The 17,320-nt window shown below is 44.9% G+C and overlaps 1 protein-coding gene across 1 annotated transcript in view; it reads right to left on the bottom strand.

Annotated features, from left to right (window-relative positions):
- Positions 1-13,069, bottom strand: part of LOC141112700 (thyrotropin-releasing hormone receptor-like) — a gene marked incomplete in the record, with an annotated part of 57,902 nt that extends 44,833 nt beyond the window's left edge. The window contains 1 exon segment of the mRNA XM_073605708.1: positions 12,449-13,069.
- Positions 13,070-17,320: the final 4,251 nt, after the last annotated feature.

The raw sequence follows: 17,320 nt of genomic DNA, 5'->3' as shown, positions 1-17,320 counted from the left end.
AACTTTGTAGCAAGTCACAAGATGAGAGGCTGCAGCAGAGGCTGAGCTATGTCAGGTGTTTTTGAGCAGCCAAGAACTGTCAGGGCACCAGGATTTACATGATTGTGTCATATCATCACCCCCCCCCCCCCCCCCAGAAAAAAAAATTGGGGACTAATCTGCACGATAACCCCTTAAGCATAAATTCCCCCTCCTCCCAGGACAAAACGCCCCCCCTGCTGAAATCCCCCCCCCCAGCACAAGTCTCTGCCCCTCCATCCCCCAAACCCCCCCCCCAGCACAAATGCCCCCCCCCCAAAAAAAACATCACCCCTCATAGCACAAATCCTCCACCACTCAAATTTCCCTTCCAAGAACACACTCTCCCCCCTACTTCAAATCCCCCTCCTAGTATAAATATCCCCCCCATCCTCCACCCTAGCACAAGCACCCCCCAATCCTCCTTACTAGTGCAAATCCCCCCCCCCCCCCAAAAAAAAAATCCTCTTAGCACAAATCACCTTCTCCCTCTACCATATCACCTTTTCTAGCACAAACCCCCCAAATCGACCCTCCTACCACAAATCCCCTCCCAACACAAATTCCCCCGAATCACCACTCTTAGCATACACCCCCAAATTTCCTCTCCTAGAACAATTCTCACCCCCTGCTGCCCCCCAAATTCCTCCTCCCAACACAAATCCCCCCTCAATCACTTCACGGTGCACAGGGCAGCCACCCCTCTTGCCCACCCCTTGTCCTGGCTCTGGTGGCATGCAAGGACCAGATTCACACAGAATGTATATGTGTGCAAGCAGAACCATAAAGGGCAGAGCTTGATCAGCTGAACTCTGGCCAGGTATAAAGGACAAAAATAGTGCAGCTCTGTAATCATTAATACATCATTAAAAGCAAGCAGTGTAAATAGCTGAATCTGAACTGGTATCAGCCTTTTGCAGCCCCTGTACAGCAGAGCACAGACTGGAGGAGTAAGAAGCAGCCCTGGGAGCCAGTCAGTTCCTGAAGCATGCTAACAAGAGGAGAGAGCAGAGAGATGAGCTCATCACTGCACTGCTTCTCCTTTCACTGTCCAGTCCACAGGCTTGGGGTTGAGTGATGCTGGCCATCAGACTGAGGACATCTAGTGGCAGAAATAGGCACTGCAGATGAATATTATAGCAAAATCAAGTTTTGTTATGTTATCTTTTAATAAACAATGAATTTATATCTTGTTATTTTTGGCCTCATTTAAGTCCTGCTTTAGTTCATTATCATACAGGAATAAGGAAATGTTTTATCTGGTGTCGGTGAACTGCGATCATTTCCTATAAAGGGTGGAAGAGACTTCAACAGCCTGCGCTGACAAGAGCGCTGATTAGTCTGCAGGTGTGAGATCTTTACATTAAATCTTAGAAACGGGAAATAATAATGAGCGTCTGCTCTGATCTATAGAAGGTTCAAGGTTCGCGCGTCACCATCTGAGAACGCCATTTATGAACACATTCCGTCTTGAAGCGCCCAACAAATAAACCTTTTCTTTCACATCTTGTTTAATTGAATACAATATCCTCCATAAACAGCTGCGCAGATGTTCGGAGCGTCTCTGCGTTCAATCGCCTTTCTATAACGGCGAGATATTGATTTTCCCGCAGAGCCGAGGGCGGCCGAGGAAGCTCATTCTATAGTCTCTCTGATGACACATCTCTTCATAAATACTTTAACAAGGACTGAAGTGGCAGCGATTTGACGGGTCGAGCAGCTGACTACCTGCGACTAGTGACGGGGGGGGGGTGCGATTAACGCGCTCCGAGTTAATTAAAACGTGCGCGGCGGTCAAAGGGATGGCTACAAGGCTCATCTGTCTTCATTCGACGTCCTAAATTTTCACAGCCATTGATATAGTGAGGCCGTGACGGATCTTCGCCGGTTAATTAGAGATATTTCAATTTCTGCTTTTCATCGCTCGGCGCGTAGAACTTATCGGGAAAATTTTATTCTTTTTTATTAGACGCGGACGCCGCGCTCTGATCTTCGCTCCACCGCGGGGTCAGGATCCCGGCCTTTCCATGCTCCCACACAGACTGCGGTTTGATGATTAAAGCCGAGTTCTACCCCAAAAATGGAACTTCCGCTTTAAGGGTAGTTGACCCCCTGACATGTCACATTTGGCATGTCATTTTTTTTGGGGGGGGGGGGGGGGTACCCTCTTTTTAGAGGTTTCCAGCTCCCACTTCCTCCCGGCGCACCGTGGCACCGGAAAGGGAGATCACCTCTCCCCCCCTCCCTCTCGGCTATTATCTGGCACACGTCACAGGTCCCACATGATTGCCCAGCCAGTCACGGCGCATGGCGCGGCTCGCACATGCGCAGTGGGTGCCCGGCTGTGAAGCCACAGTCGGGTGCCTACAGTGACAATGCCGGTGCCGCAGAGAAGAGGGGAAGACGAGCAGGGCTTCGTTCCCCCACATCGCTGGACCCTGGGACAGGTAAGTGTCCGATTATTAAAAGTCAGCAGCTGCAGTATTTGTAGCTGCTGAGTTTTATTTTTTTCTTTAAGCAGAACTCCGCTTTAAACGATACATCCACTTAGGATCAGTCAGGGTGAGCGTAGCAGTCGGCGGACTTATCCTGGTGCAGGGAGGGAGGGGTGTATATCCGGGCACAGAAAAAGGAGAATGTTCGCTACAGAACGTAAGGGGGTTAATGTAGGAGTCTATTTATTTAAAAAAAATCACTGAGGTGTGAACTGTCATTTTCTATTTATTTCCTGTGACTGTCAGCTCCATCTAGTGGCCATAATGCGGTATGTTTCTGACTGAGGTTTTTAAGAAAAACACTGCACTATGGACACTAGATGGAGCTCTCAATCATAGGAAATAAACAGAAAATGACATTGTGCATGTGACACACACATTATATTAGGAGCAAGTTCGCCTGCTGGTGGCACTGTGGTGCTCTGGGCGGAAAGGTGCAGTTTTAGTGTCCACCAGCAGGTGTCTCCCAGCAGCCAGCAGGTTCCAGTGATCAGCTCCACCTGGTCACACCTGTTGGGAGGGTACTTAAAGAGACACTAAAGGTAATTTTTTTTATTTTAAATAACAAACATGTTATACTTACCTCCACTGTGCAGCTTGTTTTGCACAAAGTGGCCCCGATCCTGGTCTTCTGGGGTCCCTCGGCGGCTGTCTCGGCTCCTCCCCGCATCAGATAACCACCTGGGAGAAGCGCTCTCCCGGGGGGTTACCTAGCGGGCGCGCTCCCAAGTCCAGGATTCGGCGTCCATAGACGGCGAATGCAGGACTCGGCTCCGCCCCTCGGCGGTTGCGTCATTGGATTTGATTGACAGCAGCAGGAGCCAATGGCTGCACTGCTATCGATCTATCCAATCAACAGCTGAGAACCCCCTAACAGAGAGAAGGCACGTCCCCGTGGGACAAGTTCGAGGGTTCAGGTAAGTAAAATGGGGGAGGGGGGCTGGTCACTGACAGGTGTTTTTTCACCTTAATGCATTAAGGTAAAAAACACTTACCTTTACAACCACTTTAGGTTCCACCTTTGCTACTGCTCCTTGCCTCAGTGTTCCGGCTGCTCCTGCTTGTACCCTGTTTGTTGTGTTGCTGCCTGACTCTGTAGCCATTTACTCTTGATTTTGCTCTTGCTCTTGCCCTTGCCCTGCTACATCCAGTATCCTGCTGCCTTGTTCCTATCCCAGTTAACAGGTGGAGCTGATTGCTGGAACCTGCTGGCTGCTGGGAGACACCTGCTGGTGGACACTAAAACTGCAGCCTTCCGCCCAGAGCACCACAGTGCCACCAGCAGGCGAACTCGGTCCTAACACATTATTGGGATTTTCCCCCAAGGCTGGGACATTCACATGGGATTTTTTTTTTTTAAAACTAGACCCCTTGAAGGGGATTGAAGGGAATCTGTACTGACAGAAATATGTGATTGTCATTGCTGTCCTCCCTCTGAAAATGCTACATTTCTGGCTGTATCTGGCCTCAGTACTTTCTCACTGGCCTAGAGTAAGACCCCATACACACTATTGGATTTTCTGCAAATTTTTGTCTTCAGATTTACCAAAACCATATAATGTTAGGTCAAACCTTAAGAGTTTCAATTTGTATGCAATCATTTAATGTCTTTTGATTAAAGCTGAAGTTTAATCCTCTTATATATATTTTTTTTCCTGGTTTCCCCTCCCCCTCATCAACATATGAATTATACAGGTTAAAGTGTTCCTAAACCAGGACTCTGCATTCACTATATCTGGTCTCCCCCAATACACAGAACATGGAAATGCAATTACGCTAGTAAATATAAACTGTTAAATACCTTTTCTCATCAGCAGTATATAGCAGTCTTGTCACTTCTATCAGTGTCTGGTTAAAGCTTATAAGAGGAGTTTTTATTCTCCTCTGACTGTCCTATAAGGCTGCATGACCCCTGACCCTCTGTCTGGACAGCGCTGATTGGCTCTGTGCTGATCACATGCACCCTCCCAAGTTAAAAAAAAACTCTCTTAGCAATACACACCAAACTGAGCATGTGCAGAGTGACTCCAAAGTCTCTGTCTTATCAAGAGATGGATTGGGGACAGTAGAAGAAGGGGATCAAACAGCCTTTTTACACAATGCGGAGGATTAACCCCTCAGGTTCCACAGTGAGTATAACAAGCATGCTTTACTGCAGATACAGACTGATTTTACTGTTGTGGGTTTAGTAACACTTTAACCGCTTGCCGACCAGCCGCCGTCATTTTACTGCGACAGGTCAGGCGCGATCTCGCGAGCCGTCGTAGCTATACGTTGGCTCACAGGATCAGGATAGCAGGCGCACGCCCAAAAATATGTAGAAGAATATATATTGGCCTAAACTGAGAAAAAATGTGTTTTTGTTTTTTTTTTAAATGGGGATATTTATTATAGCAAGTAGTACAAAATATTGTGTTTTTTTTTTTCAAAATTGTCGCTCTTTTTTGTTTATAGTGCAAAAAATAAAAACCACAGAGGCGATCAAATACCACCAAAAGAAAGCTCTATTTGTGGGGAAAAAAAGGACATTCATTTTGTTTGGGCACAACATTGCACGACAGTGCAATTGTCAGTTAAACCGAAGCAGCGCTGAATCGCAAAAAAATGGCCCGGTCATTCAGCAGCCAAATCTTCCGGGGCTGAAGTGGTTAAATAAAACCTTCCTGTTTTTGTTACATACCGTTTCTTAAAGGGCCAGTCACACCATCCCGGCTCTCTGCAGAGTGTAAAGCGGTATTAAACTCAAAAGCAAACTTTTATTATTTTGCAGCTTACTAATCCTTAGATGTGATGGCTGCATTCGTTTTCTTTTTAGGTTTTCTTCTTGTACATTTGGTGATTTGGCAAGTGTGTCAGCTGTTTTTCAAAAGAACAAGCTCTCTTGCAGTTACAAGGATGAGACAAACCATTTAAAGTGGAAGTAAAGCCTGTTTGTCCCTACAGGTAAGCCTATAATAATGTTTATGTGTTAAACCTGCGCTATTTAGGAGATATTCACCCTGCATGCAGCAGGTGACATCACCGGCGCATGCGCTCTGAAGGGACGGCGTACCCATGCCAACCCTTCAGAGCACCGTGCCGCGGTCAATTAGGGGGCTGGAGGATGTGAACCCGGAAGGAAGACCGGGTGAAGATGGAAGCCCTGTCAGCGGTGGCAGCTCGCCACTGGAGGGCTTCTTTCTAAGGTAAGCATTTCACAATGTGCTAGTATGCAATGCATACTGGCACATTATGCCTTTATCTTGCATGTTAAAAAAAAAAAAAAAAGGTTTATTACCGCTTTAACACTGACAGGGGTGCTTACAATGATCAGCTGTTTGCTGTAACGGATTATAAGGTGTCAGCTGGAGTTTGGCTTTCATTTGTTAGTGGTTCTAAATCTGCTAGTACAGCAAACACTCCCCTCCCCCCTGGACTGACAATGCTGCTGTCTGCTGTGCTCATTCCTCCAGAGTTGTATCTCACAATACAGGAGGTGTGTTACTGGCCGGATCACCAGGTGAAAACAGAGGGGAGGGGGGGGGAAGCCAAAGAAAAAAAAAAAAAAAAAAAAAACGAATACCACTGCATCTAATGATGGGTAAGCTGCAATATATAACGTTTTTGGTTTTGGGTTTAATGCCGCTTTAAAGCGGTAGTAAAGCAAAGTTTTTTTTTTGTTTTTTTTTTTTAACTGCAAGGCAAAGTTATAATGTGCTAGTATGCATCACCCCACAGCAGTGGCGTTGCTAGGGGGGGGAGTGGGGGGTGCGAACCGCACCCGGGTGACACCCGCCAGAGGGGTGACACCCGTGGGTAGCGCCACCGCTAACACCACCCGCTGCCCTACACTCTCGGGTCTTGCCGAAGGCACCTCCCTCTCCTCTGTTTACATCACACAGGAGGAGCCCGAAGGACACACCCCGCTGTGTACAGCATATCCGTCCGCACTGTTCTGAGGTCTGCACACTTTTCTATATAGTATGTAGATGGAGATGTGCAAGGGGGGTGCGATGGGAGGGGAGAGGGGTGTTTATACTGATGGGGGATCTGCACTGGGGGAGGAAGGGCTATACTGAGGGAGAGAGGTCTATACTGATCGGGGGTCTGCACTGAGGGGTTGTCTGTACTGAGGGAGGTCTATACTGATCGGGGGTCTGCACTGAGGGGTTGTCTGCACTGAGGGAGGGAGGTCTATACTGAGGGAGGGGGTCAATACTTAGTGGGGGGGTCTATACTGAGGAAAGGAGGTCTGTACTTAGTGGGGGGTCTTTACTGAGGAAAGGGGATCTGTACTTAGTAGGGGGGTCTATTGTGAGAAAAGAGGATCTGTACTTAGTGGGGGGGTCTTTACTGGAGTAAGGGGGTCTGTATTTAGTGGGGGGGGGTCTATACTGTGGAAAGGGGGTCTGTACTTAGTGGGGGGGTCTATACTTACTGGGAGGGTCTGTACTTAGTATGGGGGTCTGTACTGAGACGGGAGGTCTATACTGACAGAGGGGGGGTCTGTACTGAAGGGGGAAGTCTATACTGAGGGAGGGGGGTCTGTAGTTAATGGATGGGTCTTTACTGAGGCAAGGGGGTCTGTACCTAGTAGGGGGGGTCTATTCTGAGGAAAGTGGGTCTGCACTTAGTGGGGGGGTCTTTACTAGGGTAAGGGGGTCTGTATTTAGTGGGGGGGTCTTTACTGAGGAAAGGGGGTCTGTACTTACTGGGGGGGTCTGTACTGAGAGGGGAGGTCTATACTGACGGAGGGGGGTCTGTACTGAGGGAAAGGGAACTATATTTGGTGGAGGGGGTGACACCAACCCTAGTGACGCCACTGCTCCACAGCTCCCACAGTTCTGGCCACTGTCTCCCTCCTCATTAGGCAGATTGATAGCATTTGCAATATCCATTGGCTCTCATTGGGTAAAAATTCACCGCAGCCGTGACTCCAAAGCTGCTTTCCATGGGGGCACCCGTGCAGGCTCGCTCCTGAGCTACCCCGTCTGCTTCTATTGACACAGACTATGCAGCTTGGCCCCACCCACCGCCCCCTCATCACAGCATTTGATTGATAGCAGGGGAGCCAATGGCTATTGCAAATGCTATCCCATTGAGGAGGGAGACAGTGGCAAGAGATCTCACTGGATCAGGTTGAGCTCAGGTAAGAAAAAGGGGGGCTGGGGGAGATCCTTTACCTTAATGCATAGAATGTAAAAAAAACCTTGAGTCTTTAGAACCACTTTAACATGCGTTGTGTTAATTTGAATGGTCTGCCCAAAGCACCTTTAATAGACCAAAAATCATGCATGCAGATTTTTCAGCAGCACAGACTATACAGCAAAGAGTTATTGCTCTTTGTGCTGGGACACATGCCTGTTAGTATGGTGCGTTGAAGTGTAAAAGCTTAGTAAAAGCCTTTCTGAGGTTCTAACCCCTATCCCAAGGTATTATGAAAAAAATTACAATCCATTGGAGGAATTATCCACTGCTTACATAGGAACAGCACTCAGAAATGGAGGGCAATGGCAACCAATAAAAGCGGCTCCTCAGCCCCTAAGGCAAACCAAACGAAGCGGGAGCAACTGTACTCACGCAGACACCTAATTGGATAATTTATTAGGTAATCCACCCATAAACACATCAGTGTATGCAGAGCCATAAAACCCCCCTATGCATTTCACAGCAACAGTGATCTTAGTCATGGTTCCTCCTGGGCGGGAGATTGGGCGGGGCTCAGTTAGTCACACCCACTGTGCGGTTGCAGAGCTTTAGATGCTGACTTTTATTATTAGGTGTTTATGAGCATTTGTAAAAAATCCAGACACACAAAGAAGATGATGGGAACATCAATAAAATCTGCACAGGCTGGAAAATGTGCAATTCCCATAGATAGCGCCTTGCACTTTTTTTTTTTTTTTCTGCCGTCATCATTTTACTTCTACTTTTAATGCGCATTTGCATAATGTTTTATTTAGATTAAATAATTAGCACCGTGCCATATTTATCTTTAGCCCACCCGCCTTTCAGCCTAATCAGCCTAATTGAATAACAGCGCCCGACTCCAGCGCACAGCCTGATGACATCACCGCTTTAAGTGATCAATAATGTCCTCTGATTGCTGTATCTAATAGGTCTAACGACCAATTCTGGACTAAAATGGAAGAACGGGGGCTGTTCACAGCACTCGGGTCCTGGCTACAGTTCCTAGCAGGTGTCTCTCTCTCTGCATGGAGCATACAGGTTTATGATTTTCTGCTTCAGTAACCCAAAAATATACCGCCGGTTCATTTGGTGATATGTTTCCATGGTAGTAATGGCGCGGTGTTTCTGCACAGTGCTGGGGCATATGTCAGAGTTACATAAATAGATGACTAATATCCAGTGACTACCATCTGAAGCTCATACATTGTGGTGGAGGTGTCACTGGGTCAGACTGTGATTGGGGATGATTAGAGTTGGAGTCATGTTTTATCATGGATGGTCTGTCCATACCGGTGGAGTTTCCCAATCACAGGACTCTCCTGACTGCTTCATCTGTTCACACAGACTGGACCCTCCCAAACAGGTTTGGGCAAATCGCCAAATTTTTCAGTAGAAGCCCTGAAGAAGTGAGGCAAGTGAAGACCCTCGAAATGTGTGAGCACATTTGATGGATTTTTTCTTTACAAATAAAACAATAAAACTTAATGTCTTCTCTGCAGTCTTGCACAGTAATACCGGCTCCTCTGCTGGACTGAAACGGCTTACTCTATTTTCACTGCACACTGTGAGCTTCTTATAATGTGCATTAAAAGCTGCAGTAAGTCAGATAGGGCCACCCTCATTTCCTGGCTAGAGGACGTCCAGCATCATCTAAGTCTTTCCTCCTCAGCTCGATTGCCCATAGCCACCCCTGTCATTCATTGGATTTCAGTGCTTTCAATCATGGAGGCTCAGCATCACATGTGGGCAAGGCTGGGACAAAGGGTGGACAGGAGGGGTGGCTGCCCTGGGCACTGTGGTATCATGTGATGTGGGGGGGGGGCACTGCAAGGAGGTTGGGGGAGAGGGGATTTTTTGTCGGGAGGGGGAATTTGGAGGGGTGGCAGGGGGTTAGAATTGTTCTAGGAGGGGGAATTTGGGGGGGAAGTGTTAGGAGTGGTGATTTAGGGGCATTTTACTTGGAAGGGGGGATGGGGGAAGATGATTTGTGCTATAAGGTGGTGATATGGTGGGGGGGGGGGGGGTTGGAGAGGGTTCGTACTAGTAGGGTGATGGGGGGAGTATTTGAGCTGGGAGGGGTTTTTTGGAATGGGGGGAGAAAGGATGTGTACTTGGAGGGGGAATTTCAGTGATGAAGGATTTGTGCTAGGAGGGGGGAATTTAGGGGATGGGGGGGTTTGTTCTAGGAGGGGAATTTATACTGGGAGAAGGGGGAATTTATGCTTTGGGGGGTAAGCATGCAGATTTGTGCTCAATATTAGTTTTTTTTTGAGGAGGGTGGATTTTTGCTGACACATGATGCTCCTACATCTTGGGGGGGTGGGGCAATTGCGCATGTTCGCCCTGGGCTCTAGATGACCTTGTCCCGGCATTGCATGTGGGTGGTACATAAGGTGGTCTACATGCAAATACAACCTGCCTAGGAACACCCCACTCCTCCAGACTGACACCCACCCATCAAGGCATTTTTGATATTTGCATAACTCCTCCCACTGCTTGCATCAGGACTGAGGGCTCTGTCTGTCTTGCATAGAAAAGCACAGAGACCCAGTGATGACATCATTGGCTCTAAAATAGGGCATGTAATGAAAATGGATAGATTTTATTTTAAAATGTAATTATCTTGTTGATGGGGTGGAGGCAGGGAAGATATAAGCAGATAGAACCTCAGCTTTAATTAGAGGAATGCTAGACATAGGTTGCCAAAATCATCATGGGGAGGGGCATGCTCTTCTGAAAAGGAATGAAGTCACCCCACAATGAACCTGGCTTGCATGCTGCTAACAGGGTCTTTCAGAAAGCCAGCCTGGCATGGTCCCTCCACAGGTAGGAAGAGTCTGAGAATGACAGAAATGAATCACATTCCAGCATCATCTCCATCCTTTGTTACCCCAAATCTGAATGTAACAATGAGGGGGGGTCAGTGCTTTTCCCTGCCAGCTCAGCTCATTGTAAATCCATCTACACTGTATTTTATCACAGCCAGAGCTCAGAACAATCCAGCCTTTATTTTCCACTGACAAGCCAAGCTCAAAGAAGGGGAAGATAATGGCAAAAATAATTGTCGGCTCCGGACCAGTTTTCCTCTGCAAACCTCTTTCCCCTGTGTAGGCAATCTGATGATGGTGGGTTTGTAAAAATAAAATGGAAAAAACACTCAATGCAAAAAAAAAAAAAAAAAAAAAAAAACAGACACAGAATAAATAAATAAAAAACATTCTTTCCAAAGCATAGCGAGGACATTGCAAAATAAAGTCCACTTACACAACCAGAGGCAATAGCAATATGAACTGCCTAATAGAGGGACCCAATCCAACCAGAACACTCAGAGTTCATGGACATTGTCACAAAGTACAGTCCTGGGAACCCGCAGAGGACTCAGCTGGATAGAATCATCTATAATTATATCTCTGATAGTACAAATGTATAGTATGAATAATACGAATGTATCTATAATGCCATACATTGTATATACGTGTATCTGTAATGCCATACGTAGTTTCTAAGTGCATCTATAATGCCATACATGATATATAAATGTATCTATAATGCAATACATAGTATAGAAGTGTATCTGTAATAGTATAAATCTATCTACTGTATAACGCCATACATACAGTATATAAGTGTATCTATAATGCCATACACAGTATATGTGTATCTATAACACCATACATGGTATATAAATGTATCTATAATGCAATACATAGTATTCAAATGTTTATAATAGTACAAATGTATCTATAATGCCATATATAGCATCTAAATCTGTAGTATCTATAATGCCATACATGGTATATTAAAGTACCTATAATGCAATAAACAGTATACAAATGTATCTAAAATAGTATAAATATATTTATAATGCCACAGAAATGCAGCTACAATACCATGAATAGTATAAATATATCCATAATGCCATATATAGTATACATGTATATATAATGTCATGTATACTATATAATGTATCTATAATAGTAAAAGTATATATACAGTATAATGCCATACAGAGTATATGAATGTATCTATAATGCAATGCATAGTATACCAATATATCTGTAATAGTATAAAAAAAAGTAGCTATAATGCCCATACATAGTATATAAACGTATCTATAATAGTATAAGTGTATCTATATTGCCCATACATAGTATATAAACGTATCTATAATAGTATACATGTATCTATAATGTCCATATATAGTATATAAACGTATCTATACTAGTATAAATGTATCTATAATAGTATAAATAGGTCTACAATGTCCATACATAGTATATAAATGCAACTACAACACCATAAGTAGTATAAATATAATCATAATACTATAAATAGTATAAATGTAGCTATAAAGTCATGTGTGTGTGTGTGTATGTATGTATATATAGATATATAGATATATATCTATATATCTATAATGCTAAAAATACTATATGAATGTATCCATAATAGATACAGAGTATAAATGTATCTAACAGCCTATAAACTGAAGAGTGATTGATTCCAGACACACAGTTGTAGTGTAAATTCCAATTGCTGCGCTGTATTCTGGATCGGATAGATGATGACAATGTACAGAATAAAGTTTTTCCCTCTTTATACATGTGGGTTTAGTCTGTAAGCTGTAAGGATGAACTGATCCCAAATCTTTTAATCTGGGGTGGAAAGGGGTGAGGGGTGCTCTATCCTCTAGACATCTCAGTGTCCCAGCTTGGAGAAGGAAGCATGTTGCAGAAATAAATATAGGTAAGTTGGGTGTCACTCACCTGTATAGGTGGATGCTGCTGCTGGTGCTGGGAGATGGTCCCTCTCCTCTCCTCTCTTCTCCTGTCTGTCCTCTCCAGCTGATGCTACTGCCAGTTATGAAGGGGCTCCTCACTCTCCTGCAGCCTATGAGAGCTCAGAGCCCCTCCCCAGCCCGGGTCACCAGCACAGATACCAGGGGGTAAATAGGAGTGAAGGGGGCACACTGTACAGACTGTATCCAGGATGAACCTGTCCCTGCATTAGATCCCCATACAGACCACAGGGAACATTCTGCAGGGACAGCACAGGGATATTCTATCACCATCAAGCAATAAATAGGACCTCCTGATGGCACATACATCATCTGCCAGTCTCAGTTTTGCAGGGAGGATTGGAGTTTTGCCTGCCCATGTGCTGTGGAAGTTCCATTGTATAGTATTATAGTGGTGGCTTTCTGTGGCTGCTGTCCATGGTGCTGAACTATCATTAGGAAAGCTTAGCAAAAGTGAGACATTTCCCCTTAGATTGTCAGCTCCTGCTCTGCATTCTGTGTCCTTTAACTCTTATTCCTCCCATTAACCCTTTCCTTGCTTAGTGCTGCCTAACAGTCTGTAGGACAAGCGATGTGAGTTGGTGCTCAATGATTTTCCAGCCCACGGAGGAAGGAAAAAACGGTGTGTCTCCAGCACTAGGGGGCGCCACAGCCCAAATGGATTATTATTATTATTTACAGTTCTGGCTGGCAATGCCATTCATGAAATGCTTTGGCTGTGCCTTGGGACTCTAACATACTGTCAGGGCTGATATCAGTGCCAGCTACTGTTTCTTGGAGTGAGATAGAACCCACACAAAAAAAATCTATTTTTTAAAGAGGAATTCAACAAATATTTTGTTTCTGAGCTAGGACCATTTCATTTCAGAAAAACAGCCCTTCAGCAGAGAGGCACGATTGAATGTAATATCACAAGATTGTGGTATCGCAGTGCTTTAGAGGGGGGATTTTTTGGGGGATCCCTGGACTATGATGACCCTAAGGTCTTACACACACTGGGTGTGGATGAGATCCTGCCTTTTTGGTGAAAGGCATAATTGAACCCAGGGTCAGGACAAGTGGTGGGCAGGAGGGACTGCTGTCCTGGGCACTGTGGTATCTTGTGAAGTAGGGGGGTGCCACAAGGAGATGGGGGGGAGGGGATTTTTGTTGGAAGGGGGAATTTGGGGGTTGACAGGGGATTGCTAAGAATTGTAATTTAGAGGGATTTGTGTTGGGAGGGGGGTATGGGGGAAATATTTGTGCTGGGAGGGGGGATTTAAAGTGGGGATGAGAAGATGTGTACTAGGAGGGGACATTTTAGGGGTAGAGGTTTTGTGCTGAGAGGGGAATTTCAGCAGGAGGATTTGTACTGGGAGGAGGGGAAATTAATGCTTAGGGGGTAAACATACAGATTGATGCACAGTGTTTTTGTGGGGGGATTTTTGTTGGCACATAATGCTCATACATCTTTGGGGGGGGGGCGCAGTTTGGCATATTCCATCGACTGACTCCAATAATGGGACATCATTCCTGTCACTGACACTAACAATGGGACACAATTCCTCCTATTGACATAAATAATAATATAAAATTCCACCCCATGACACCAACAATGGAGTGCTATTCCTCCCAATGACATCAACAATGGGGCACAATTCCTATCAAAAACACAAATGATAGAGCACAATTCCTCCCACTGACTCCAACAATGGGGCACTATTCCTTCCACTGACACCAATGATGGGGCACTATTCCTCCCACTGACACCAATGATGGGGCACTATTCCGCCCACTGACACCAATGATGGGGCACTATTCCGCCCACTGACACCAATGTTGGGGCACTATTCCTCCACTGACACCAATGATGGGGCACTACTCCTCCCACTGACACCAATGATGGGGCACTATTCCTCCACTGACACCAATGATGGGGCGCTATTCCTCCACTGACACCAATGATGGGGCGCTACTCCTCCCACTGACACCAATGATGGGGCACTATTCCTCCACTGACACCAATGATGGGGCACTATTCCTCCACTGACACCAATGATGGGGCACTACTCCTCCATTGATATCAATGATGGGGCACTAGTCCTCCACTGACACCAACAACGGAGCACTATTCCTCCCCTAATTCCAAAGATTGGGCATTGTTTACTCCCAGTGAAGCCAAGACATTTTCTTCTCCGACTTCCCACAGTCCGGCACCCCTAAATTCTGGGGGACAGTAAACTGGCCCTTTGTATAAAATGTTTGGAGATCCCTCCTCTAGACTTACAAGCCCATCACACAGCCAGTAAAGTCATATCTTTCATTGATGAGGGTTACGAAGTTTGAAACAGCTATATGCAAGTAAGCCTGGCTCTGTAAAATTGCGTCAGAAGGAATGAATGGGCCAAACATCGATGATGTCACAAATGTTATAACCCACTCACATGCTCCAATGCCTTTTGTCCAAAGAGGGCTTAATTATGGAGAATTGCTCCATGATTAAGCCCCCCCTTTGGGCATGAAATGCGTTGGAGTGGGTGGATGATAGGCGGAATGACATGCTGTGAACCTGAATGTTTTTTAGCATTTGTGACATTTTCTGTGTGCGACCCATTCATTCCTTCTGACACTTGGCTGTAGTGTGGGCTCACACTCTCAGACAGGGACCCAATAGTACCCGGAGCTATCAAGGATCAGTGAATGTTTAGGAGTGACATCAGTTATTGCTGGATCTACTACCTGTAAAACTGTGTCTATGTGATATATATCAGTTGTCCTGGATACATAGAAGGCTAAAAGGGGTCAATGGGAATAATTTGCATGAATCACCAACTTAAGAAGTCTCAGTCTCACCGGAAGTAAGGATGTGTAAATACTTTTTGCTATAAGAAGGGAGTGCTGTGCCTTAGAGATGTGGTTTATGGTTCTTTCTGTACTGCCTCACTGGGACCTTATTTGTTGTACCATTTACATCATGTACTATCATGATTAGAATTAGGTGGACAAATCTAGATGCTTGGATTCACCCGAATTCCTCCTTGTTTTTTGGTACACCAGATATAAAGAACAGCCATTTGCTCCACATTATTAAGGGCCTGTCCACACCATTTCGTTGGCAGCAATGCACATAAAATGCATAAGTACAGTTGTTATGGATGTACAGTGCATTGCAGCAAAGTGCAATGTGCTGCCATGAGCTGCCAAAAATGTATGCATGCGCCATTTTTTTGGTAGCGCACAATATCATAGGATAATGGGGTTTATTTACTAAAGGAAAATCCACTTTGCACTGCAAGTGCACTTGGAAGTAAAGTCACTGTCGATCCGAGGGGGATATGCAAGGGAGATAAAAAAACAGTATTTTAGCTTGTACATGATTGGATGATAAAATCAGCAGAGCTTCCACTCATTTCAGATCTACCCCTTGGATTTAGAGCGACTGCACTTCCAATTGCACTTGCAGTGCAAAAAGTAGATTTACCTTTTGTAAAGAACCTCCAATGAGTTGCCACACATTGTGCTTCACAGTATGGCATGTGCGTTGACAGGTGCAGTGGGGTGCCATTCAGAATGAATGCCACCGCATCACAGCAACGCATTTTACAAGACGTTGTGAACAGGCACTAAGCTTTATGAGAGCTTTGCAAAGCCAATGCCTCTACTGTGAAACAAAAATTGGGGGTACCTTGCACCTATAGGTTCAAACTGATTGCCATACATATAAAGAAAGAATATAAAATGTGATTAAAAGCTGCTCCCCAAAAGTGTGGTTGGCTTACCTAAGATTGGTGAATATAAGTGTGAGGGGGCACTGATGGTGCACAAAAACGTAAGTAGTTGGTTGGAAATTTAAATTGCCAAAAAATTCCTTGGATATTAAACCCGTGACATGATTAGTGCAATACAATGTGCTATATAAATCATACAACATCAATGAACACGATTTAAAAATGTCATTTAACACAGTTCATAGGTTCTTCAATACTAAATCTTCAATAGGGTAGGTTGTGGAAGACCATCACCAGCTTGGAACATAATCAGAATCACCCAGGCGTGCCCACTTACCAGAAGACTATGACCCCTTTGGATTAATAGAGGGTCAAATCACACTTATGTGGTTGGGTCTTTGATCTTGATTGGCACCTCTCTTATGTTGGTCCAGACTCTCTCCTCCCCTCCATAATACCACATTAAAGCAAGAGAAAGGGGAGCCAATAGTGTAATACCGTTTATTGTAAAAATTCATTAAAAACATAAAGTGACTGCTTACATGGTACAGTGCCTGGACCCGGCACTAGGGAATACCCACAAGTAGGCTGAAGGAAAACGCCACGGCACCCAGCGGGTGATTCTAATTATATTCCAAGCTGGTGATGGTCTTCCACAACCTACCCTATTGAAAAATTACTATTGAAGAACCTATGAACTGTGTTAAAGGACATTTTGAAATCCTGTTCATTGTTCATCATCTGTACATTTATATAGCACATTGGGGGTTATTTACTAAAGGAAAATCCACTTTGCACTGCAAGTGCACTTGAAAATAAAGTCGCTGTAGATCCGAGGAGGACATGCAAGGAAAATAAAAAACAACATTTTAGCTTGCACATGATTGGATGATAAAATCAGCAAAGCTTCCCCTCATTTCAGATCTACCCCTTAGATTTAGAGTGACTGCACTTCCAAGTGCGCTTGCAGTCCAAAGTGGATTTGCTTTTTGTAAATAACCCCCATTGTATTGCACTAATTATGTCACAGGTTTAATATCCAAGGACTTTTTTTAGCAATTTAAATTTCTAACCAGCCACTTAAGTATTTGTGCACTATCAGTGCCCCCTCACATTTATATTCACCAATGCCT

Source organism: Aquarana catesbeiana, linkage group LG11 (assembly GCF_042186555.1).
Source record: "Aquarana catesbeiana isolate 2022-GZ linkage group LG11, ASM4218655v1, whole genome shotgun sequence".
NCBI classification, from domain to species: Eukaryota; Metazoa; Chordata; class Amphibia; order Anura; family Ranidae; genus Aquarana; species Aquarana catesbeiana.
The sequence above is the reverse complement of the archived record's forward strand: the minus strand, read 5'-3'. Positions and strand labels throughout refer to the sequence as shown.